Raw genomic sequence first — 25149 nt, forward strand, 5'->3', positions numbered from 1 at the left:
CGACCACGTGTAGCATCAGAAACAGGGAACCGGCTTAGAACTGCACAGCAACTGAAATCTGACCTCACAGTATCCACTGGGCGCGTTGTAGCGAGGCAAACGTTGCACATAAGGCTGCAGCAGAGTGGCCTTTATTGTCGAAGACCTGCCGTATGGGTACCTCTGACGTGTCTTCACAGTAGGCAACGTCTAGAGTGGAGCAGTCAACATGCTGCCTGACGGTCGAACAGTGGGACAATGTTCTCATCAAAGGTAAGTCCCGATTTGGTCTGGAAAGTGATTCTTGACGGCTTCACATCTGGAGGGAACGTGGAACACGATTCCGGGTCACAAACGTGTGGAAAGATACCGATGTCAAGGACGATCCCTAATGGTGTGGGCTGGGATTATCTTGACCACTCTATAACACCTCTTCATGAAACAGTACAGTTAAATAGGCAAGGCATAACTGCTATCACGAGGTCTTGGGACTTCATGCGCGGTTGTTGCGAGGTGCTGTGGGTCCAGACTTCGTATTGCTGGATGATAATGCTCAACCTCATAGACCACTCGAGGCTGATGTTTTCTTGGAAACGGATATTGCACGCATGGTGTGGCCTGCTCGATCTCCCTATTTGAATCCCATAGAGCTCATCTGGTATGGAATAGCGACACGGGTTGCAGCACTTCAGCATCCACCAACGACTCTCTAAGACCTGCAAACAGCGCTGCAGAAAGCACTGGCGTTATTGCCTCAATGTGTCAATTCACAGCATACCCCGCTGTTTGTCAGGCTCATACTGCTGCCAGAGGTGGTCACACTCTATACTGAGCGCATGAACTAGTTGTCGGAATGTTTGTGTAAATTCGTTAAGTTAGAAAAAACGAAGAACATTTTTGTCTGTCGTTATGCATGTTGCAGTGGTTTACGTTTTCTATTCTTTTTGTTGTTCTTACTTTATTATCACTCGATTACGTTGTTGTGTTGCAAAATACACGCCACGTCGATAAATTTTGGTTTGTTGCTTTAATTGTGGACACGATTGTAGATACCAATGAAAAATTTTACATTTCTAATTATAAAGTATTTTCAGCGATTCCATTCATGTTGGGGTTTCATCATATGGTTTATATTTATTCAGCGAGGAAGATCTACAAAAATCTAAATTTTGATAATAAAAAAATTGTTCCGTTTTGTAATACATAATAAAAATTTATGTGTCGAAAATCATTTTGAAAATACATCGTAATGAAGTATCTTTATTAGAATGTTTCATTTTCAGCGCAATTTAACAGTGTATCATGTAACTCTGCGGTACATTTTATTTTGTAACTAAGATTTTAAGTAAAACCTTTCAGCGAGTTGGTAGTTAACTGAACGCTCCAGGACAGTTTGCAGTCGAAAGACGATCGACTTCAGTAAGCTGTGGTATCATTGCATATTGTTACGGGACTATTAAAAATAAACTGTCTTATTTGATCTTTATTCAGGATCGCTGTGCTTCCTTTAAAATGTATACGTAGTCAATGTTCTTTTCGATACTGTACTTAAAGTTAGAATGCAAAATTACTGACGCTACAGCTGGAACTTGTTTCAATAGAAGCCAACATTATGTTTGCGTCAGTTCGTATTACACGGAATAGAGCTCAAGAGCAGAATGTAAATGTTCTGAGTTTGAGAAAAAAATTTTATTCTGTAAATTGCTTATACATTTTGGATTATCAGATAAAATGATACTGGCAGAGATAGTATGAAATATGTGCCAGTGATTGACAACGAACTATTCAAAAGAAAAATGTATTAACTGATATTTTATCAAATGGTTCAAATGCTCTGAACACTATGCGACTTAACTGCTGAGGTCATCAGTCGCCTAGAACTTAGAACTAATTAAACCTAACTAACCTAAGGACAACACACACATCCATGCCCGAGGCATGATTCCAACCTGCGACCGTAGCGGTCGCTCGGCTCCAGACTGCAGCGCCTAGAACCGCACGGTCACTCCGGCCGGCAATATTTTATCAACGCCACCTTTTTATGCCAATACTTCACAATTGTTCTGTACACAAAAATCATGGAAAGCTAAACTTTCAGTTAACAGAATCAAGAAAAAAACTCATTAAATAACAATCGTAGGGTTCGAATAATCATTATGAAATTTACTTCTTTGCTTATAGAGATGCTATTTGAAAGTGAAAAGAAACTCACACAAAAACTCCTTTAGAAAAAGAACCTTGTGTTATTTTTGTACGCACATTCCTGTCCATGCTTAGGATGGGGGGAACTTAACTGGTTTTAATGATATCAGAGAAGAAATTTTATGGATTCCTCGCTTAAGGTAACTCAGTAGTGGTATTCAGTATTACGATGAGCGAAGATAAAGCACAGACACATGTTAAGTCACCTATGACGAAAATTTTACGAAGATGTACCAGGGCCAGTATTTTAATAGGCTGCTGAATTTTAAATACAACGTACAAGGACAGCATCCCGAGAACGAGCACGTAACACCACTACATCTACAGAGATAGCTCGCCAGCAGCATCGAAAACTCAAAGAGGCTACCGATCTCTGTCTAAGCCAACTAGAAGTCTCGTGTTTACAGAACAGTTGGAACTGTACTGGATTCTTAAAGTACAATTAAGCCGACTGTTACTCAGTTTAAAGAGTTATTAATTTCCCATTAGAGCATAAAATCGACGTAACCTCGTTTGCCATGCCGCTCTCCAGATGATTGAGGCCATGCTTGAGACATTAGAAACGTTTAAAAGTACAGACTTTCAGATGATTTCGTGGCCACTACTGGCCAAGACGAAGCTGTGTTGGGGCGCTGCGGGCAGTGAGCAGAGTGGCTTGAGGTTGGGTGGATAGGGTAGCGCCACCTTGGCTCTGCTCTTCCCCCCTGGGCACATTCATCAGCGGAGCAATCAGCCAATGGACGCAGCTGCTTCACGTTCGTCAGCCGTCCTGGCCGGGTCGCCAGCGCCCCAGCTTCGTCATGTCGTCCGCTGGTCAATACGGCTAATGGCCACCACCGAACCCGAAGAACACCCCTTAGTCTAAGTCCACTATGCTTTCCGTATCTACGAAACACAAAGAGGTTGAGAATCCTCCAAGATTATAATTTTATAAGGGCTTGAAGTCTTTATAAATTCATGAAAATGGGGGACAATTGGCATGGGGAAGTATCAGTGATTGCGGCCTAAAGCGGATGCTTAGTGAAAGACTTTGGACCAGAGATAGACAACTCGGATTCCATGAACATAGACAACCCTTTCTGGAATTTTTTATTTTCATATAAGTATTGTATATGACACTTCCAAAACAATGGGCCTCTCTGACATTTCAAAAGTAGATGAGATGCTAATAACCAATGTTCAGGGCGTTCTAGACATTTAGAATAATAATTATACAGACAGTAATAGACAGTATGCAACCCTAAATTAGCATTTTTCTGCTGTACAAGACTTTGAATGGGCAATGCATGAGACACGTGTTTATAAACTGCTTATGTTTCTGCATCGACGATGGTGGGAAAGCAATATATATTCGTCTCTGATGTGTGCATGATGGATGTTGTCGCCGGCCGGTGTGGCCGAGCGGTTCTAGGCGCTTCAGTCTAGAGCCGCGCGACCGTTATGGTCGCAGGTTCGAATCCTGCCTCGGGCATGGATGTATGTGATGTCCTTAGGTTAGTTAGGTTTAAGTAGTTCTAAGTTCTGATGACCTCAGATGTTAAGTCCCATAGTGCTCAGAGCCATTTGAACCGTTTTTTGGATGTTGTCCTACAAGTTACATAAAGTCTTTGATGTATAAAACACCAATAGAACCTGAAACGGAACTTGTCCTTAGTATATTACTCACCTGCTTCATAATACAACAGACCACAAAGACAGTTGACAGATATTAACTAAGTTGTGTCCGCTGTTGTAATGCTTACATTGATTCTAACTTAACTTCAGAGCATTACTTTCTTATCTGAACATAGTCAGTTGAGGATCTTCTACGATGTGGGACACACTGTGAGCCGACATTAAAGATAAACGATACAGCGACCATGTGGTCACGTGGGTAGTGTAATTTGACACTGAAGGAAAGTCTGTCGCAACACCTAGCAACAGACTGTTTGAGCCTAACCTAAATTTATGTTGCATAAATGCTATTTTTTACGCGTAAGGCGCCTTACAACAACAGCACAACGCTGCTGATTGTTTTCTGATTCCACAGATGCCGTACAATCTTCCTGAAATTGTATTTTAGGACACCTGTAAGAAGTCCATATTTGGAATGTTGAGACCAGTTAAATTAACGTCATATTTTACCACCGTGATCTTAGGCTCTATAATAGCTAATGATTACAACAGGGTAATATGTTTCATGGAAGTATTAATCACCTCGTAACTTATGATGCAAAAGTTATGATCCAGTATTGAAATTCAGTTAATTGACTGTTTTCAAAAAATAACATTCATCCAACTAACGCTACAGAACTAAATCTGATATTTTAATGTTGTGTACAATGTCTCATTCGAAAGGAATTTTTGTGTTGTTTTGAAAACTTGTCTTAGATTTTGCGTGTCTGTAATACGTATATCCAAAGTTATAGGTAATTTAATTTATACGTATTACAGGCATCAAAATCTAAGACCAGTTTTCAAAACAGCACAAAAATTCCTTTCGATTGAGACATTGTACACAACATTTCACAGTAATTTAGCAAAAAGTACGCTTACTTTATTTTTCTAAAATGTCACAGCGTGTTATAAAAAGAACAATTGAATCGAATGTGATTGCTGCGTCAGTAATAGACGTTGCAACTACTTTAATATGGAAAATAAAAATTCTTTTGGGTTAAAACCAATATAAATTAAAATCACGGTGGCTTGGAACCTGCATATAGTTGAGAAACAACATTTTTATTTGTATTTAAAGACAAGGCTGCTTGCTTCTTATATTTTTCAGTGTTCTGACAACAAAGTAAGTCACTGATACTATAAACCACGATTAGCGTCATTTATACTATTATGAGAATGAGGTGCAAAGGAACACAAAATCTGCAGAAACTTCTACGAAGGCTTGAAAGTAAAATATAAGGATGCTGTTGATGATCAGGTACTCGATATTGCTTGGGTGAATTAAAAAATATATAAAGCATACAGCCTTATCTTTGCCTATATACATCATAAAATGTATGCATGTGTGTGTGCGTGTTTGTGTGTGTGTGTGTGTGTGTGTGTGTGTGTGTGTGTGTGTGTGTGTGTGTGTGTGTGTGTGCGTGCTACAGCTCCTCCTAAATCACTGGAACGATTTAAACCAAACTTGGTTCACATATCACTTACCGTCAGGTAGTAATCGCTGTGAAAGTAAGAGGTAGGACGTTATAAACACCAAGATGTTTGAAAAACTGCCGCATCATTCATGAAGTTTAAATTTATTACGTCTTTGCTATTAACGCTGTTCGCAACATATTTCGCTGACAGTATCCACATATGATGCCGAAATATATCACTGTACGACGCATATATCAAGATATATGACGTCATAAACACTGAGATACGTGAGAAAAGACCGCATTTTAATACATTTACGTACTCTTTACTACTAATAAGGAACCCCTGATTGCAAGGTGGCAGTTCAGTCTTAGTAAGGCTCATTTGAAAGTGTTGTGTTAACAATTATGACAAGAAAAATATTAGCTCCTAATCAATCACCATGTTCATGAGGACGGCGAAGGAAAAATAGTGCATCCGTGGTGCAAAAATCAACCTTCTTTCGGATGTATGTACTACACTTCACAAAACGGACATCGCCGACGTTCAAGAAATATTCAAAACAAACCATTAACCTACACCACGAACACAAAATGAAAAATAGCTCCTTACAGTGTTCACCAAAGTCCTCAACATCAAGATCGAATATCAAGTGCAGGACGTTCAGCCAGGTATGAGCTCTTAACAAATGCATATAGAAACATATTGGTGTAACGGGGTGATGAGAACTGATGGAATGTGAAGGCATGCAGCCGAATGCGAAACAGTATGTCGTGGAGCTTATCGTGAAACCGGCTATCATTTGAGGCGCAGCTGGGTAGTGCGATAATATGATTTATAGACACGGAAAAATCAAACAGCCAGAGGCAAATTTGTCTAGTGGTTCCAGGCGGTATGAATTGCAATGTCATACACTTTTCAGGGGGGATAGTTTTCTCTACGGATGTATTATTTTTATTCGCTGACCAGGAAACAAGAAAAAACAAGTTATTTTGAGAGGCTGTTGGCAAAAAGCAGAGCTCATGCTACAGCCGTAGTTCTCTCACCCCTATTTTTCCACTCTTGCCTGCTCTGACGTAAATATTCCCCACTGCCCTTGCAATATCACACAAATGAGCAAGAATCATGCCGGGATGGGGGTGGAGGGGGGGGGGGGGGCGGGGGGCAGAGCACCTTCAACTTCTCGCTACACAATAAATAACGTTCCAGCCAAGTTACCATCCAAAATGACAGTCGTCATAATTGTATACGAATGGGTTGAGGCATTGCTGTTACTTGATCTTGATACAACCCTGTTGGTATCTCTCACTTCCGGGGTTTCTTTCAAATGCATTTAGTATTCACGTCTCGACTGATCATACATGACAACAAATTCCTTACTGAACGAAGGAGTAAGTCTGTTTCTCTCATCTACAAATATTCGGGCCGATGCCACACTTTTGTCGTGCATATTAAGGTTGACGCTTTGTTTGAAATTTCGTTATTTTACTTCTTGTAACTCTGTAGCACTGTTATGCAACCATCCACTGCTTGCCTTGAAATCACTGTAATGTTTGTCGCGTGCAATTTGATGTACATAACGTAGTAGGTTACTATCATGCACATCCCGTAAATTGTATCGAGCATCCTTGAAACGCTGGCACACCAGTTTATGTAACAAGTGCGCCTTGTCCTCTCTTGAATATCCGTAGTTTTTCTTATGCACTACACAGTCATATTGGTACGGACTTATTCCAAATCTGCCCATAGTCGTTGTTTTACTGTGTTGCAGATGATATTCCATGTACGTAATGATCTTTAGGACCCAATCCTTGGACAACGATTATCCTTTACAATAATTCACTGGAGATGGAATTTGTCTCTCCCTGTCTGACAAGGACAATGAACTACATGGTTCGACAGCTGTTTCAATATCACTTTCACCTGTGTCCTCATAATCGAGCGTATACGACACCCCGCATTCCTCTTATTCGTCTTGTAGAAACCTTAATATGTCTCTTCGTTCCTACTCTGCGAAGTTCCTTGGGTTCCTTTCTATCGCAATGCCAACTTCGCCAATTGTTGTTGTAGATATAATGCACTGTTTGCTTTGTTTATCGTTGCCATTGCTCTCCTTCGTTTCAACACTACCAACAATGTAGCATTTTTGTGAGTTACTCATTGGCTTAGAGTTCAACTACGCTCCCTAGCCTCCTGCTGTGCTCACCTTTCAATGCCTCCAGTCCCACCCCCTGTTGCCATTAGCAACCAATATTGTAGTTGGATGGTAGAAAAAATGTGAAGCGTCGATGCCGTAAACATCGCTGGCATTTTGCGACCTCTCAGTCAAGGGGTTCCACATGAAACACACCTACATTCGATTCCAACTGTGAAGCGCGAACGCCTATAGGCGAAAACGATAGTCGTTTGTAGAGCTATGAAAAGATGTTGGGACAGAGACGTTTACAAAGTCACGATGCAGACACGCGAAGCAGATGCACCGCCGGCCGTAGTGGCCATGCGGTTCTGGGCGCTTCAGTCTGCAACACCGCGACCGCTGCGGTCGCAGGTTCGAATCCTGCCTCGGGCATGGATGTGTGTGATGTCCTTAGGTTAGTTAGGTTCAAGTAATTCTAAGTTCTAGGGGACCTCAGAAGTTAAGTCCCATAGTGCTCAGAGCCATTTGAACCATTTTTGAAGCAGATGCACCCAGCAAACGAAAACTATCCGGGCTCGTGTTTCTTAATTTGAATACTGTACTTATATATTTGTACGTTAGGCAAATGTCTTCTTACGACTGTTTCATAACTTCAGAGGTGTTTTCACGAATACATGGAACTGAATTTTTTTCGGTACTTCAGTGCGACGCAACCTGTTATTTGTTTTCATTTCAAATAGAAAATTGGCACAAAGAATACCCAAGCAACGTCGGGTTTATAGGCTAATATAAAAACAAAAATATCGTATATCAAGTATCTGCATTTCGTTTTCGTGGCCTCACATACCTTAAACTGGAGGGGAGAGGCGTATATAGATAAGCAAGTCATCGAAACGCAGTTCGGAGTGGATTGACGTTGAGATGTCGCTGAGACTTCCAATACCTTATTTTGTGAAAGTCTTCCAAAAGTAGGAAACAGTGGAAAAACACGGTAGAGGGCTGTTGTTACTGTGAATTAGTATTTGAAATATGTTTTTAACATAGCGCAAGGCCCAAGTGAACCCTGAGACAGAACTTCTGGGATGGACTGCAGTCGATTTAATTGATCACTTGTTATAAGTGAAAGTTGAGCATGTGGCGCCAGTTGAATGGGGGCTCAGATTTCAATTTTTATTAATTTCTAGCATAGAAAACTCCACATTTGCCATTAGATTGAACGGAACTGGGGATAAATTAATGAAACTTTTAAACTTGAAACAAAAAAACAAACAATTAAATTCTGAGCCACCATTCAACTGGTGCCACATGTTCAACTTTCACTTATAACAAATGATTAATTAAACTAATGCAGTCCATCCCAGGAGTTCAGTCCCAGGGTTCACTTGTGCCTTGCGTTATGTACAAACTTTTCAAATACAAATTCACAGTAACAACGGCCATCGATCGTGTTTTCCCAGTGTTACCCACTTTCGGAAGACTTTCACAAAATAAAATATTGGAGGTCTCCGCGACATACCTCAACATCAACCCGCTCTGAACTGCGTTTCAATTACTTTACTTACCTAGATACCCCCCCCCCCCTCCAGTTTAAGGTACGTGGAATCACAAAAACGAAATACAGAAGGTTGATATACGAACTTTTTTGTTTATACACTAGCTGACAAACCCAGGATTGCTCGGGTACTCATTTTGACAATTTACTCTGATTTTGAGTCTACACATTTAGGAAAAAAGGGAAAAACTATCAGTGCCATTATGCAGCGCAATTCTTCTGATGGAGAGGACCTTCTGGCCTTCTAGAATCTTATTCAAATCTGCAAACTGGATGCCGACTAATATGAAACCAAGAATATGATGGGTAATAAGGATAATGTTATAGACGCGTCCCATTAACATATAAGCTCTACATCTAGAAAACCTTTGAATTAACGAAACTTAGTCAGTGTTAATTAAGAAAACCGAAGAAAATTAACAGTTTAAGAAACGGCCAATCATGATTCTTCAAAAATTTAAATCCGGCCAGCGCCAGGTAATAAAATTTAACAACCTGTGCAGCGGCCGTCCATGGCCTACAAAACATTAATTCAACAGAGTGAAACTCCTTAACTCAGAAACAGAAAAATATATCTTTAAAAAAAAGAAACTAAAAATATTACAATTACGGTGGCAGAAAACTTCAATCTCTACAGCGCGAGGTGATGCAGGAGGCTGCAGGCTCAGCGTAGACGATGTCGGTAGCCGATGCACGCAGGTGGCCGATCCATAAGAGAACAATAGTGCCAAAAGCCTGGGCGTCCTCTGTGTGTCACAACAGCCGCAAGATTGGAGAAAACTAAGGGAGCGTCTAAGTTGTGGCACCACTATCCACTTTCACAATCTGCTGTAATGGGGTGTTCAGTCTTCAAAGGATTCCCACAGCAGACACCACCGCTCCAAAAGTCGACATTTCTCCATACAAGAAGTCACGAACAATTTATACAATTTTATACACTGTCAGATTTACTTCTGTGCGTAAGAACGAACAATAGGATTACTAGAACCACATCTGAGGCATTGCTGCTCCTTGATTCTTCCCAGCACCGGGAGGCAAGATACTGGGACAGGAAACAAACCCCGTCACTACCGATATCTCCGTCTCCTCACTTAGCTCGTGTTACGTGCTTAAACAGCTCTAAGTTGACTGGGCCGATAGACAGCACGGTCATTCCATAATCCAAAGGCTAAGCACCTACTGAATCAGTCTCCAGAACACTAGACTTTCCGTTCATTTTTTCATACAAATTGAATCCCCAAATGAGACAAAAATGACTTGAACGTGTAAATGAAATAAATTTTGGTGCTCAAGTAATACACAGGGCTAAGGTCACTTCCAATAATGCTCATTCAGGAATAACGTTGGAGAGCTACAATGTCAACTGGCCTCGTACCAAGTGCTAATGGCCAACGTGACCAAAGTCAGGTCTCCCAGCCGAGCCGAGTCTGATTTCGAATCGGTAACCACATTACCACTGACAGCAACTGTCTGGCCACACAAGGCGTCATGGCCACGTCCGTTGGAAAGCGGTCTCTGTGGTGAGGAATCGCTAGTTCTCTGGTGCGCATGGTGGGAGATTTGAAAGAAGAAATCTCCCATGACTCAGACTCCCCCACCGAAATAATAAAGTCCACCCTTCGTCCTGTGTCCGGCTACCGTCTGCCCTTGATCTGGATAACATGAGCTCGAGATGATTTGGCAGTGTGCAAATCGTGGACAAGAAGGTTCATAGGGCACAGAATCATCACAGTTTGATACGATTCCAGGAAATGAGGGGTTAACTTACTAAAGAAACCCAACTCCCCTTTAGATGCAGTGCTGGGACTACACATGAAGACATGGTCTTCAACCTTAGCACTGAACTCCTACTGGTTGAGTGTAACAGTGGGCCAACCTCTTATGTGTAAACAGGCTGTTCCACCTAGCTCTCTTCCAATTCTGTTGAATGGAGTAACCTGCTCTCGAATACCAAAGATTAGTAAGAGGGGAATTAACCAGATAAGCCAGGGAGTGTCGTGCAATATTGAACACTAAATTGAGCCAGGATGTTAGAGATCGGACTTCGTCTGAGATTTGCTGTGAAGTTCAGTGAGAACTACCTTTACGTTACAGTTCATCCGCTCCGCAAAAGACGGCTGCAGATAACAAGGTATTGTGTTTAAATGGTGGACAGCGTTCTCAAAGCAGACCCTCTAATACCTTGGAAGTAAAGGCAGGCGCGTTACCACTAATGAGCGACAGGGGTGACACAAAACTAGAAAAAATCCCAGACAGATGATGAATAGATAAAGGAGCCATCACCCCTCTGTTCAGAACCAGCCACCAAGAACGGGATAGTCATCCACGACCACCAAGATACAATTATTCCCAGCACGAGTACGAGGGAGTGGCATTATATAATTGAATTTTGCCCATAGGATGCTCCTCCCTGGTCGATTGCAATAACGTCTTATAGGAATTACGGTTAGGCTTACCGCTCTTACAGCTTTTGCACTCCTCCACCAATCTCCAAATATCTTCATAAAAAGTAGGCTAAGTAACGTGTTGCTTGATCTAAGCAATAGTGATATATAACCCCAAGTGCCCGCTTACCACAGTGTTGTGGATATAACGAAATATGGGCACTATCAGCTCCTTGGGCAGACAAGTCTTGGGACTGCACTCTTCGCGTCGACTGTAGCAAAGCAGTCCACTAAGCAGACTCTACCCAGAAACCTGTTTTGCTCGCAACAGCCTCTTTTTAATGTCGACAATCGCAGAATCTTCTACCTGTTTGTTCTTTAAATCGCAAACAGCTCTAGAACCTCAGTCAACACCACTTGTTACCCAATCATGAGATGAAGTCGCCTGCTCATTGCAGTCCAGTCCCTCACGCTCAAACATCCGACTTAGGGCGTCCATCACATTATCAGAGACCCTTTTATGCCTGAAATTAAAGCGAAAGTCAGAAACACATGCAGATCGCCCACTGTGCAATTCAACTAGATATTTTGGTATGCTCCAGAACTCAGCTAAGGGCTGGGTTATCAGTTTCTAAAAAGAACTCTCTGTGCTCCAGGTTAACTTGAATTTTTCGACGGCAAAGAGTATCGCCAAGGTTACCCATTTGTATGAAGAATATTTGCTCGCAACAGACGGAAATTTCCTTGCGCATCGGCTATTGGGCATTTCTTACCAATTCGCTCTTGCAAGAGGACTGCTGCTACCCCAGAATTAGACGCATCCATTTGGACGACAAATGTAAATTCAGAATTTGGAAATAACATATCTTACTTCATCCCCATCACCGTCTTCCAAGTTGTATTCGTCTTCTTCTTCTGCTTCCATAAATACATTCGCTGACAGTTGATAAACAGGTCTAAATCCTCTTTCAAGTACAGAGTCAGATTCAGATTGTCTTTCTTGCAGCAACACCAGTTTCCTTCGAATAATTCGCCATGATTTCGACACCTGGCTTTTAATACCAATCTTACATCCAGCCAAACTAAGAGACATATTGACATCTGCAGTGCTCAATCACAACTGAAGTACACTCATGCTCATAAATTAAGAATAACGCTGATACATGGTGAAACAACGCTCTGGTGGGCGGTTTCTGGGTTTAATTCACCTCGGGGTATGACCATGAGATACATTTCATCTGCGGTCGTCGCATGGTGGCGCTGGCAGCAGTCCACATACGCATGTCAGAGTACAGTGCAGCGAGTAAGTGTGCAGACGTTTTTCAGATGTGATAATGGTGACTGTGTGAGGAAAATGGCTCAAAGAACACATATTGATGACGTTATGAAGAGTAGAATACTAGGGCTACTGGAGGCTGGTCAAACACAGCAGGTCGTAGCATGGGCCCTCCGTGTGCCACAAAGTGTGATCTCAAGAAAAATGGCAACAATTCCAAAAGACAGGAAACGTGACCAGGAGCTAGAGTACGGGACGTCCCCAGTGTACAAGACCAAAAGAAGACCGATATCTCACCAACAGTGCCCGCAGAAAGCCACAGAGTACTGCAGGTAGCCTTGCTCGGGACCTTACCGCAGCCACTGGAACAGTTGTCTCCAGACACACAGTCTACAGACGACTGAACAGACATGGTTTTTCGCCCAGAGACCTGCAAGGTGCATTCAACTGACCCCTGATTACAGGAGAGCAAGTAAAGCCTGGCGTCAAGAACACAGTACATGGTCATTGGAAAAATGGTCCCAGGTTATGTTCACGGACGAGTCCAGGTATAGTCTAAACAGTGATTCTCGCCGGGTTTTCATCTGGCGTGAACCAGGAACCAGATACCAATTCCTTAATGTCCTTGAAAGGGACCTGTATGGAGGTCGTGGTTTGATGGTGTGGGGTGGAATTGTGATTGGTGCACGTACACCCCTGATTGTCTTTGAGAGAGGAACTGTGTATCTGGATGTCATTTTGCACAAGTATGTCCCCCTTTTCAGGGGTGAAGTGGGTCCCAACTTCCTCCTGATGGGTGATAACGCACGGCCCCACCGAGCGGCCATCGTGGAGGGCTACCTTGGAACAGAAGATATCAGGCGAATGGAGTGACCTGCCTGTTCTCCAGACCTAAACCCCATCGAGCACGTCTGGGATGCTCTCGGTCGACGTATCGCTGCACGTCTTCAAACCCCTACGACACTTCAGGAGCTCCGACAGGCACCAGTGCAAGAATGGAAGGCTATACCCCAGCAGCTGCTCGACCACCTGATCCAGAGTATGCCAACCCGTTGTGAGGCCTGTGTACATGTGCTTGGTGATCATATCCCATATTGATGTCGGGGTACATGCGCAGGAAACAGTGGTGTTTTGTAGAACATGTGTTTTGGGACGATTTTCTCAACTTATCACCAATACCGTGGACTTACAGATCTGCGTCGTGTGTGTTCCCTATGTGCCTATGCTATTAGCGCCAATTTGGAGTAGTGCCACGTTGTGTGGCACCACATTCTGCAATTATCATTAATTTGTGTGCATAAGTGTAATTACAGGCAAACATCTCAATTTATACCACTACTCATGGGTAACGAATGATCTCAAATACAAGTATGGTTGTTGTTGTTGTTGTGGTCTTCAGTCCTGAGACTGGTTTCATGCAGCTCTCCATGCTACTCTATTCTGTGCAAGCTTTTTCATCTCCCAGTACCTACTGCAACCTACATCCTTCTGAATCTGCTTAGTGTATTCATCTCTTGGTCTCCCTCTACGATTTTTACCCTCCACGCTGCCCTCCAATACTAAATTGGTGATCCCTTGATGCCTCAGAACATGTCCTACCAACCGATCCCTTCTTCTGGTCAAGTTGTGCCACAAACTTCTCTTCTCCCCAATCCTATTCAATACTTCCTCATTAGTTATGTGATCTACCCATCTAATCTTCAGCATTCTTCTGTAGAACCACATTTCGAAAGTTTCTATTCTCTTCTTGTCCAAACTATTTATCGTCCATGTTTCACTTCCATACATGGCTACACTCCATACGAATACTTTCAGAAATGAATTCCTGACACTTAAATCAATACTGGATGTTAACAAATTTCTCTTCTTCAGAAACGCTTTCCTTGCCATTGCCAGCCTACATTTTATATCCTCTCTACTTCGACCATCATCAGTTATTTTGCTCCCCAAATAGCAAAACTCCTTTACTACTTTAAGTGCCTCATTTCCTAATCTAATTCCCTCAGCATCACACGACTTAATTAGACTACATTCCATTATCCTTGTTTTGCTTTTGTTGATGTTCATCTTATATCCTCCTTTCAAGACACTGTCCATTCCATTCAACTGCTCTTCCAAGTCCTTTGCTGTCTCTGACAGAATTACAATGTCATCGGCGAACCTCAAAGTTTTTATTTCTTCTCCATGAATTTTAATACCTACTCTGAATCAAGTACGGTTATCAAAATTAATATTATATCGCCAGTTATTTAAAACATGATCTTTGCTTATAAGCAGCATATTATATATATTCTTATTCCATGCTGGATATTTCGAGTATTGCATTGTAAATCATATGTGGATTAACGTGATCGATGAATGTATGCCTCAAATTACTTTTGTCTTGCTTGAAATGTATAATTACCTTAGCATTATCTCTAATGAATAGTTTCTTAATTTTGCTACATGTCTGGTATAGGTAAAAGTTGTCTATTTCATAGAAAAGTATGCCTTCATATGATCTCAGATATCACATGCAACATCACTGAAAATAAAAATTCAGTGTGGTAGCACTTCATCAAGCAATGTTAGATCCTCGGTACTTGAAAATGTGAAGTATCCAATATCATCTAAGTATTCAGACTCCTGTGCTATAAATTTACACTTAGATTGCTGAAGCGATTTTGAACATACATTCAGTTTGAGGCAACTTTTCATGAAGGAGAACATTAATAATCACATTCTTTTCCCACCGTTGGAGGGACCCAACATAGTACATCTAACAGTACCTTCAAACAGATCGCCATGTTTGCAATTCTGTGGTTACAACCCACTCTCATCAATAACAGGACAGCATGGGAGTTGAAGAGCATGCTTCTTGAAACGCATCTTGAAACACACTAAGAATTCTTCCATTATGCAGTATCTATGTATACAAGACCATTGTTTATATTTTAGAGGAACTCTTTGCCTTTAGCACCTGTCGATAAGAACAAAGCATAGATTCTAACACACTAATCACGAGGTGGAATTCAAGCAATGAACAACGAGAAGAACAAGAAGCAAGGTGGCTCTCTCACTAATCTGTTATTAAGAAGTTGCACATAGAAATTCATATTCCTGGTTACTCATATTGTGGGCTGGAAACAAATCTGATGGAACGCTTAAAGACAGGCGATGTTAGTGACAATCCATTAGATGCAATGTGCGAGGAACATAACATCGATTATTCAATGCATCCAGACAATTTGTCAGACATCAAGCAGACAGGATTCCGGAAGAAAGAGTTTGGCGTAGAATGAAGGCAAAAGACGCTAATCTCAACAAAAAATTAATTCCTTAGCGGTGACTGGTTGAATGAACGCTAAAGTTAAAATGGTACGGATATGAAAAACAGAAGAAAACGAAGAATGCAGATGATGTAATGAACAGAATAATTAAAACAGTCCAAAATAGTGTAAAGTATATGAATCCAGTAGTGATCTCATAACAGCTGCGAAAATAGCTCGTAAAATTGCTTCAAAATCGCTCCAAAAGCAGAATCAATAAACAGAGTGTGTATGATACCCATTCCCAAAACAGGTGGCGTAATACCTCTCATATCAGTATTTGCTGCATTATCGGCACGTGGAGCATTACCTGGTGGAGAGGCAGGCGTTGCTAAGACAGTTAATGACGCAACGGATGCTCAAAAACAAATGGCTGAGATACAAAGATAGGAAAAATGGAATTGGTCTTCACTTGGAAAGTAAATAAATAAATAAATAAACCTCTTTAAACAGTCTTCTAACAAGAGTGCTTAATTATACTGATATAGGACAGTATGCTAAAAGACAGGAGACATTTTCGAGGGGCATTAATGAGGCATTCTTTACCGCAAAAGCGTAAAAAATAAGAGACTGCGATTGTTAAGCTCCAGACGGAAGGTGTATCTGATTCACATTGGGTATCTTGAAAGAAGAAATGTATGCGAAGACCTAGGGAAGAATTGTACCGGAACATGAGAACAATATCTGGGGAAATCAGACTCAAAAGGACAAGCTTTGCTGGAGATGTAATTAGGATGAGTATGGACAGAATGACGAATAGAGTGTGGGAAACAACAGGGAGGACAAGGGGAAAGACAGGTACCAAGTGGGTTGTTGAACTTCTGAAGGACTGGTTGGAATTGGGGATCAAGGTCGAAGGAAAGGAAAATTGGAGGAACAAACATACACCGACCAATGTACCGGAGATCACTGACAGAAGAATACAGGAAAAGATTAGAGCGTCACCAGTGGAGCCGAGAGGAGAAACGGACACTGAAGATCTCGGAAGAAGAACGGGAGAGAAGAAGAGAAAGAATTAAGAGGTTCTGGGAGAAGAAGAGGAAAATGCAGTCCACGAAGGGGCTACCCGTGGTCATACAGAGGCCGTAACGCAAGAAGAGGAAGAAGAAGAAGATTACTTCAATAGCTTCAGCAGTTTACCGCCAGCTCCGGAGACAGAAAGGTGTTTCAAGAACTATGCAATGATCTATAAATGTAATACGTTTCAATTGGTTGTGCAACAAAAATCAAAAGACCCTGGAAGATCTCAAAGATACCAGGAAAGCAGTCACAAAAGCAATACGAACAGTCCGTAAACAACAGGAAGACAACAAATTGCAAGACTTAGAAGATGATTTCAAGAAAAGCAATTCCATAAGTTTCTACAGAGTATTCAAACAAAAATTCACAAAGTACTCTCCTCCATCACTCCAATTCGGGGAAATTGCCCATACCAACACCAAAAACTGTGTAAGTCTTGCAAATACTTTTCTGAATTACTGAATTGTGGAAAGCCTGCAGAAAAATTTGATTTCCGCCATACACAGCGAAACTCAGACTCAAAACCACCAAGTTTACAGGAGATTAGAGAGATAATATAGTCACTGAAAAATAACAAAGCATCAGGAGAAGACAAAATAGTCACAGAATTATGGAAAAATGCAGGAGAAAATCTTATTGCAAAACTCAAAGAAATTATAGATGAAATCTGGAAAACTTAAAAAATTCCCACAGATTGGAAGACAGCAATCATACATGGAAGTGAAACAGATCCCAACAACTATCGTGAAATCTCTTTATTGTCAGTAACATACAAAATTCTGTCTAAAGCCCTACTAAACCGAGCAGAACCTCAGCTGGTTTCAAAACTAGGTGAATACCAAGGTGGATTCAGAAAAGGACGATAATGCATAGAACAAAACATTAACTTGAAAAACTCGATGAAATATTTGCATAGTACTTCAGACAAAAGTTATGTCATCACGTTTGTCGACTTCAAAAAAGCATATGACAATACAGACCGAGAATCCCTTTTTGAAGTGTTAGCAGAATTTGGACTAGATAAAAAGACAACAAACATCATAAAAGAAACACTCGTGGAGACCAAATCCAAAGCAAAATTTATGGGAGAATTGAGCACAGAAATTGATATAGACACATGAGTAGGACAAGGGAATGGACTGTTCCCAGTGCTCTTCAATTGTGCCCTTGAGAAAGTGGTTCGAGAATGGAGAAGAGCACGTGCTCCATCACACAGACTAAGACCAAGACGTAAGGGCAAAGAATTAGACTGTTTAGCAATTGCTGACGACATTGCACTGATCGCACAAGACATTACAGATGCACAGAAACAGCAAGAATTATTACAAGAACAGGCAGCAAAAATAGGATTAGAAATTTCATTTGTAAAAACAATATTTATGACTGACATCAATGATGCACCTCCTGATCTCAAAATTGGTAATAACTACATCTCTCGAGTAAAAGAATTTGAATACTTAGGTTAATGGATTGCAGAAAATTGTATTGAAACGAAATCTGTCAGATGAAGAGTCCAGAAAATGGAGACGGTGTTTCAGTTAACAAAAAACTTTTACAACAAAAAGTGTCTCTCGTGGAACTGTAAAATACGACATCACACAACAGTAATTAAACCCGAAGCTCTCTACGCATCTGAGACACTAAATCTTCAACACAGAACACTAAAAGGGGAATTAGAAGTGAAAGAACGTAAAATAATGAGGAAAATGCTAGGACGAAGAACTAAAGATGGTGTGCATTATCCAAAACCCAATGCAGAAACATACAAAAATGTATCCAAAGTAATAGACACAATGATCATGAGAAGAATCCAACTCATGGGACATTTAGAAAGAAAGGACTCAAATAGGTTAACGCACGAAATCCATACATTTTAAAGAACAAAACTACAAGACCGAACTGGTACAAACAGACGGAAAAAGGCCTGAGAGTATTAGGGTCTCCAAATCTACATGACAGAAATGAAATCAGAAAAATCACAAACACACGGGGTTTTCAGGAAGAAGAGAGAAAAGCTAACCGACATACGTGGTCTGCGCAAAGAAAACTAGCCCATTCGTTGCGTGTGGAGGAATACTGGGCAAAAAGGAAGGCCAACAAAACGTTGATTACGCTTTGTCCGAAGTGATGCATCCGCGAAGAAGAAGAAGAATACGTTTCAATCGTATAAATGTCAGAGGAGTGGTGATCTTTGTTTTGGAAGTTTTGGAATCCAAATACATTAACATGTTACATAGCAGAATGGACGTCATCGAGCATGGTCTAAAGTTTAGACTGTCCGCTAAATTTATCTCATTATCGTATGAAACTGCCTTACTCAACTTAGTTACCAAGATTTCTACGCCGAATATTACATCGAGAAACATTAAATTCTATTTTTACAATCGGATAGATGATGTGGATACTCTGGACAAACACGATATAGCAGTGCCTGTATGATTAAGAAGTACTATAGTGCACCGTACTTCTTAACAACACAGGTACTGCAATATCATATTTATCTGCCAGTACCTGGCAGCGATTTTCAATGTATGTGTACTGCCCCTGTACAGGAATTACGTAATGTGCGAACGAGTAAAGGCTGTGACACAAGAGCGACGACATATGGTAGAGTGGGTCTGGCCGTAAGTCGTGTACGGATAGCCAAAGCTGTTAAGACGACCACTCGCGTAAAGCGGGAAAACAGGGTTCGAGTCTCGATCCGACACAAATTTTCTTTGTCGCAATTTCATTATACAACTAATGGTTGTCCGTATTCGCAAAAGGCCAATACATTTCATATACTCTGGACAGAATTAGTTTAAGACGAGAAACTTACGAACTCAATGGCATTTTCTTCCGCCCTGTAGAGAGGCAGAATTAGGCATCAAGAATGAGTAATGAGTTGATGGGGGGGGGGGGGGGGAGGGGAAGTAAAAGAAAATGAATGTCAAACTTAACATAAGCTACAATAACATTCACGAACGACGCGAGGGGGCCGGCCGGTGTGGCCGTGTGGTTCTAAGCGCGTCAGTTTGGAACTGCGTGACCGCTACGGTCGCAGGTTCGAATCCTGCCTCGGGCGTGGATGTGTGTGATGTCCTTAGGTTAGCTAGGTTTAAGTAGTTCTACGTTCTAGGGGACTGATGACCTCAGTAGTTAAGTCCCATAGTGTTCAGAGCCATTTGAACCATTTTTGAACGACGCTAGATGTGGAGCGATGTACAAACTGATTTTAACTTGTGTGATAATATACAGGGTGAGACAGCCAAGTCATAACACCGCTTGTATCTCCCCAACCGTAATAGATACAAAGAATCCGTTTGGACAGTTAACTGAAGGGACAGGGATTACTTGAATACATCACATTTCATGTCTGTGCTATTTTTTATTATAGAGATATGAGGCTATCTTTGGTTTTTTTTAATGGAACCCTATGTTAAATTTTAGCATAATATGATAGGCTTAAAACGACGGTTTCAAATATTTGTATATTATAATATTTAGGCAAATAGTTTTTGAGACACAGACATGTTCTCGTATGGTGTTCGTCCTTCGAAGCGGCGTTGTCCAATGCGACCTTTCCTGTCGCCCACTGAGGAACTTAACAGAGAAGGCGTTGTTTTCCTGCTTCTCGACAACGCCGCAAGGTGACGCACTTGGTAGCTGGAGAGATGAGTATAAATGTGCTGCTGGGGTAATGATGCATCGCATTTCCGTCACAGTTTCTTGGAGCAGACATGTACACCAACGAAGAAAAGTTACATATGCTTCTAGTGTATGGTGAAAGCAGAAGAAATGCTGATAGAGCAATAAAGCGGTATGGAGAGCTGTATCCTGATCGTGAGCGTCCTACGCGCCAGCTTCTTGCACGTATTTGCAAGAAACTACTTGAATCGGGATCATGGAACGCCATACAGAGGCAGAAAACTGCAACTGGCGAGGTACATGAAGAGGGCATTCTAGCGTTGGCGCATAACGACCCTACTGTTTCGTCGCGACGTATCGCCTCGGAATGTGGTACAAGTCAGTCAAGTTTTCTACGCATATTGCACCGGCATAGATTTCACCCGTTTCACCTCTCATTACATCAAGCACTCTCCGGTGCGGATGTCGGACGGCGCCAGGAATTTTGCCGATTTGCTCTGCAGCGCCTACAAGATGGTCCAACGTTTTTTCAACGGGTGCTTTTTACTGCTGAAGCAACTTTCACCAACCACGGGAATGTGAATTTGCATAATATGCATTACTGGTCAATAGAGAACCCTCATTAGCTTCGACAGGTACGGCATCAGCAACCGTGGAGTGTTAACGTATGGTGCGGCATCGTCGTAACTGTTATTGTGTGGCCGTACGTCATTCCGGGTATACTAAGTGGCAATAACTAAGCACAGTTCCTGCGAAACGTTCTGAACATTTTGCTGGAAGAGGTACAACTAACTACGCGTCAGTGCATGTGGTTCCAACATGACGGCTGTCCTGTTCACTCTCCCCGTGTAGCTACAGAGCTGTTAAATGAAAAGTTCCCGGATTCCAGAATGAGATTTTCACTCTGCAGCGGAGTGTGCGCTGATATGAGACTTCCTGGCAGATTAAAACTGTGTGCCTGACCGAGACTCGGGACCTTTGCCTTTAGCGGGCAAGTACTCTAACAACTGAGCTACCCAAGCACGATTCACGCCCCGTCCCCACAGCTTTATTTCTGCCAGTACCTCGTCTCCTACCTTCCAAACTTAACAGAAGCTCTCCTGCGAACCAAGTTCCCGGATTGTTGGATAGGACGACGTGCTGAAGTGAAATGGCCAGCCCGGTCTCCTGATTTGACCCCTCTTGATTTTTTTCTGTGGTTAGCAATCAAACATAAAGTCCATGCTCAAATACCAACTACGCCAGACGATATGAAGCAACGTATCATCGAAGCGTGCTCTGATATCTCACGTGACACTCTCGCAGATGTTCACAAATCATTCGAACATCGAGTACAATTGTGCATTGCAGCAGAGGGGAAGCATTTTGATCACATGCTCCAGTAAAGTTTTCTATCATGTACATACTCGCCAATTTCTGTCTCAAGATTAGCGGCTGGCGATGAGGGGACTGTCTCACTGGAATACCGTCAGCCGAGCGTATGTGGTTCCGTATGGTTTTATTGACAACCAGCTTATTAAAGAAATCCTCGCTAAACTCCCCTATGTATTTTGCATCTTTGTGTGTATTTGCTTCGTATTGTGATCAGTAGTAAATATTATCACATAAAAAACAAACATGTTCGAAGTAATTGTGGCCAATAAGGGCTCCTCATTTACATTTGTATATCTGTTACTCAAAATGTATTAACATCTTGTAATATTTTAATACGGTATGTTGTCTACTATTTTGGTATCATAGTTGTCAAATAACTGAATAATGCGAGTTGCGCGACATTATCAGTTAATTTTTTCGCAAAATATCGCAGTATGTATTACTATTGTCAGGTAAATGGGCGTGTTTGTGTAAGGACGGACTCGCGATGTTTACCATGTACTCTACGCAACAGGAAAGGTCGCATTGGACAACGCCGCTTCGAAGGACGAACACGATATGAGAACATATCTGTGTCTCAAAACTATTCGCTTAAATATTATGCTATACACATATTTGAAACTGTCTTTTTAAGTCCATCATGTTACGCTAAAATTTAACATAGGGCTCCATTTAAAAAACAAAAGATGGCCTCATATCTCTGTAATAAAAAATAGCACAAACATGAAATGTGATGTTTTCAAGTAGCCCCTGTCCCTGCAGTTCACTGTCCAAACGGCATCTTTTTATCTATTACGGTTGGGGAGATATAAGTGGTGTTATGACTTAGCTGCCTCGCCCTGTAGACTCAGTGTTCGGTTCTGAGGGCAATATAATTGAAAAAGAAACCTTAAAGACAGCGGAACATTCAATAAATATTCAGAACGTTAATTTCTTGTGCGTTGACTGTAACGTTTCTGGTGGTTCATTCCACAGTGTTGCTCCTACACGTCAGTTATATCATCTCTGGCCTGCAGTACCGCCAGCATACAAGATCATGAAATCACCAAACCTCTACTCATTTATACGCTAGCCGCGGTGAGATAGGATTCAGAGTTAATTACATCAATTATACATCAAGGCACAAAGTTTGTCGATTTCGACAGAAAAGAAATAATTGTTCATGTACACTTAAGGAAACGTACACCTTACAAGGAACATACACTGAGGTGACAAAACTCATGGGATACCACCTAATATCAGTCTGATCTTCTTTTGTCCGGCACAGTGCAGCAGCTCGACATGGCATCGAGTAAATAAGTCGTTTGAAGTCCCCTGCAGAAATATTGTGTCATGCTGCCTCTAAAGCCATAGTATCGAGGAAGTATTACCAGTGCAGGATTTTGTGTGCGAACTGACCTCTCAATTATGTCCCGTAAACGTTCGATAGGAGTCATATAGGGCGATCTGGGTGTCCAAATCATACGCTCGAGTTGCTAAGAATGTTCTTCAAATCAGTCGCGAACAACTCTGACCCGGTGATTGGCGCATTGTCATCCATAAAAGTTCCGTCGTTGAATAGCTGCAAACGATCTCCAGGTAGCCGAATATAGCCATTTTCAGCCAATGATTGATTCAGTTGGACCGGAGGATCCAGTCCATTCTCTATAAACACAGCCCACACCACTATGGAGCCACCAACAGCTTGCACAGTGCCTTGTTGATAACCTGGGTCGACGGCTTGAGGAGTCAGCCCCACACTCGAACAAGCCCTCAGCAACTTAAATCGGGACTTATCAATCAGGCCTCGGTTTTCCATTCGTCTAGAGACCAACCGACGTGGTCACGAGCCCGAGAGAGGCCTTGCTGCGATGTCGAGCTGTTTGCAAAGGCACTCGAGTCGGTCGTCTGCTGCCATAGCCCACTGACACCAAATTTCGCCTCACTGAAATTTCGCCTCACTGACATAACTGATACGTTCGTCGTACGCCCCACGTTCATTTCTGCGGTTACTTCACACAGTGTTGCTGGCCTCTTAGCACTGACAATTCTACGCAAACCCAACTTTTCTTGGTCATTGAGTGAAGTCCGTCGACTATTCAGTTGTCCCTAGTGAGAGTTAATAGCAGAAATTTGGTATAGTGGACACACTCTTGTCATTGTGGGTCTCGGAATACTGAATTCCTAACGATTTCCGAAACGGAATACCCCTTGAGTCTAGTTCCAACAACTATTTCGTGTTGAAAGTCTGTTAATTACTATCGTGCGGCCACAGTCGCGTTGGAATCCTCTTCACATGAATCCCCTGCGTACAAATTACAGCTCCGCCAGTGCCCTGCTCTTCTAGACATTTTTTTATGCGATACTTTCGCCATCTGTATGTGTGCTTATCGCTGTCCCACGACTTTTGTTACCTCAGTGTGTAATATTCCTCCTTATGGTGTGTGTGTTATTTACTGTCCTGATATGTAGAACCAGATGTAATACCTGCGTGTATTTTGTATTCTCTGAATTGGTTTACAAAACATACTGTCTACATCTACATCTACATCTACATTTATACTCCGCAAGCCACCCAACGGTGTGTAGCGGAGGGCACTTTACGTGCCACTGTCATGACCTCCCTTTCCTGTTCCAGTCGCGTATGGTTCGCGGGAAGAACGACTGTCTGAAAACCACCGTGCGCGCTCTAATCTCTCTAATTTTACATTCGTGATCTCCTCGGGAGGTATAAGTAAGGGGAAGCAATATATTCGATACCTCATCCAGAAACGCACCCTCTCGAAACCTGGCGAGCAAGCTACACCGCGATGCAGAGCGCCTCTCTTGCAGAGTCTGCCACTTGAGTTTGTTAAACATCTCCGTAACGCTATCACGGTTACCAAATAACCCTGTGACGAAACGCGCCGCTCTTCTCTGGATCTTCTCTGTCTCCTCCGTCAACCCGATCTGGTACGGATCCCACACTGATGAGCAATACTCAAGTATAGGTCGAACGAGTGTTTTGTAAGCCACCTCCTTTGTTGATGGACTACATTTTCTAAGGACTCTCCCAATGAATCTCAACCTGGTACCCGCCTTACCAACAATTAATTTTATATGATCATTCCACTTCAAATCGTTCCGCACGCATACTCCCAGATATTTTACAGAAGTAACTGCTACCAGTGTTTGTTCCGTTATCATATAATCATACAATAAAGGATCCTTCTTTCTATGTATTCGCAATACATTACATT

This window comes from Schistocerca serialis, chromosome 8 (genome assembly GCF_023864345.2).
Source record: "Schistocerca serialis cubense isolate TAMUIC-IGC-003099 chromosome 8, iqSchSeri2.2, whole genome shotgun sequence".
Lineage (NCBI taxonomy): Eukaryota > Metazoa > Arthropoda > Insecta > Orthoptera > Acrididae > Schistocerca > Schistocerca serialis.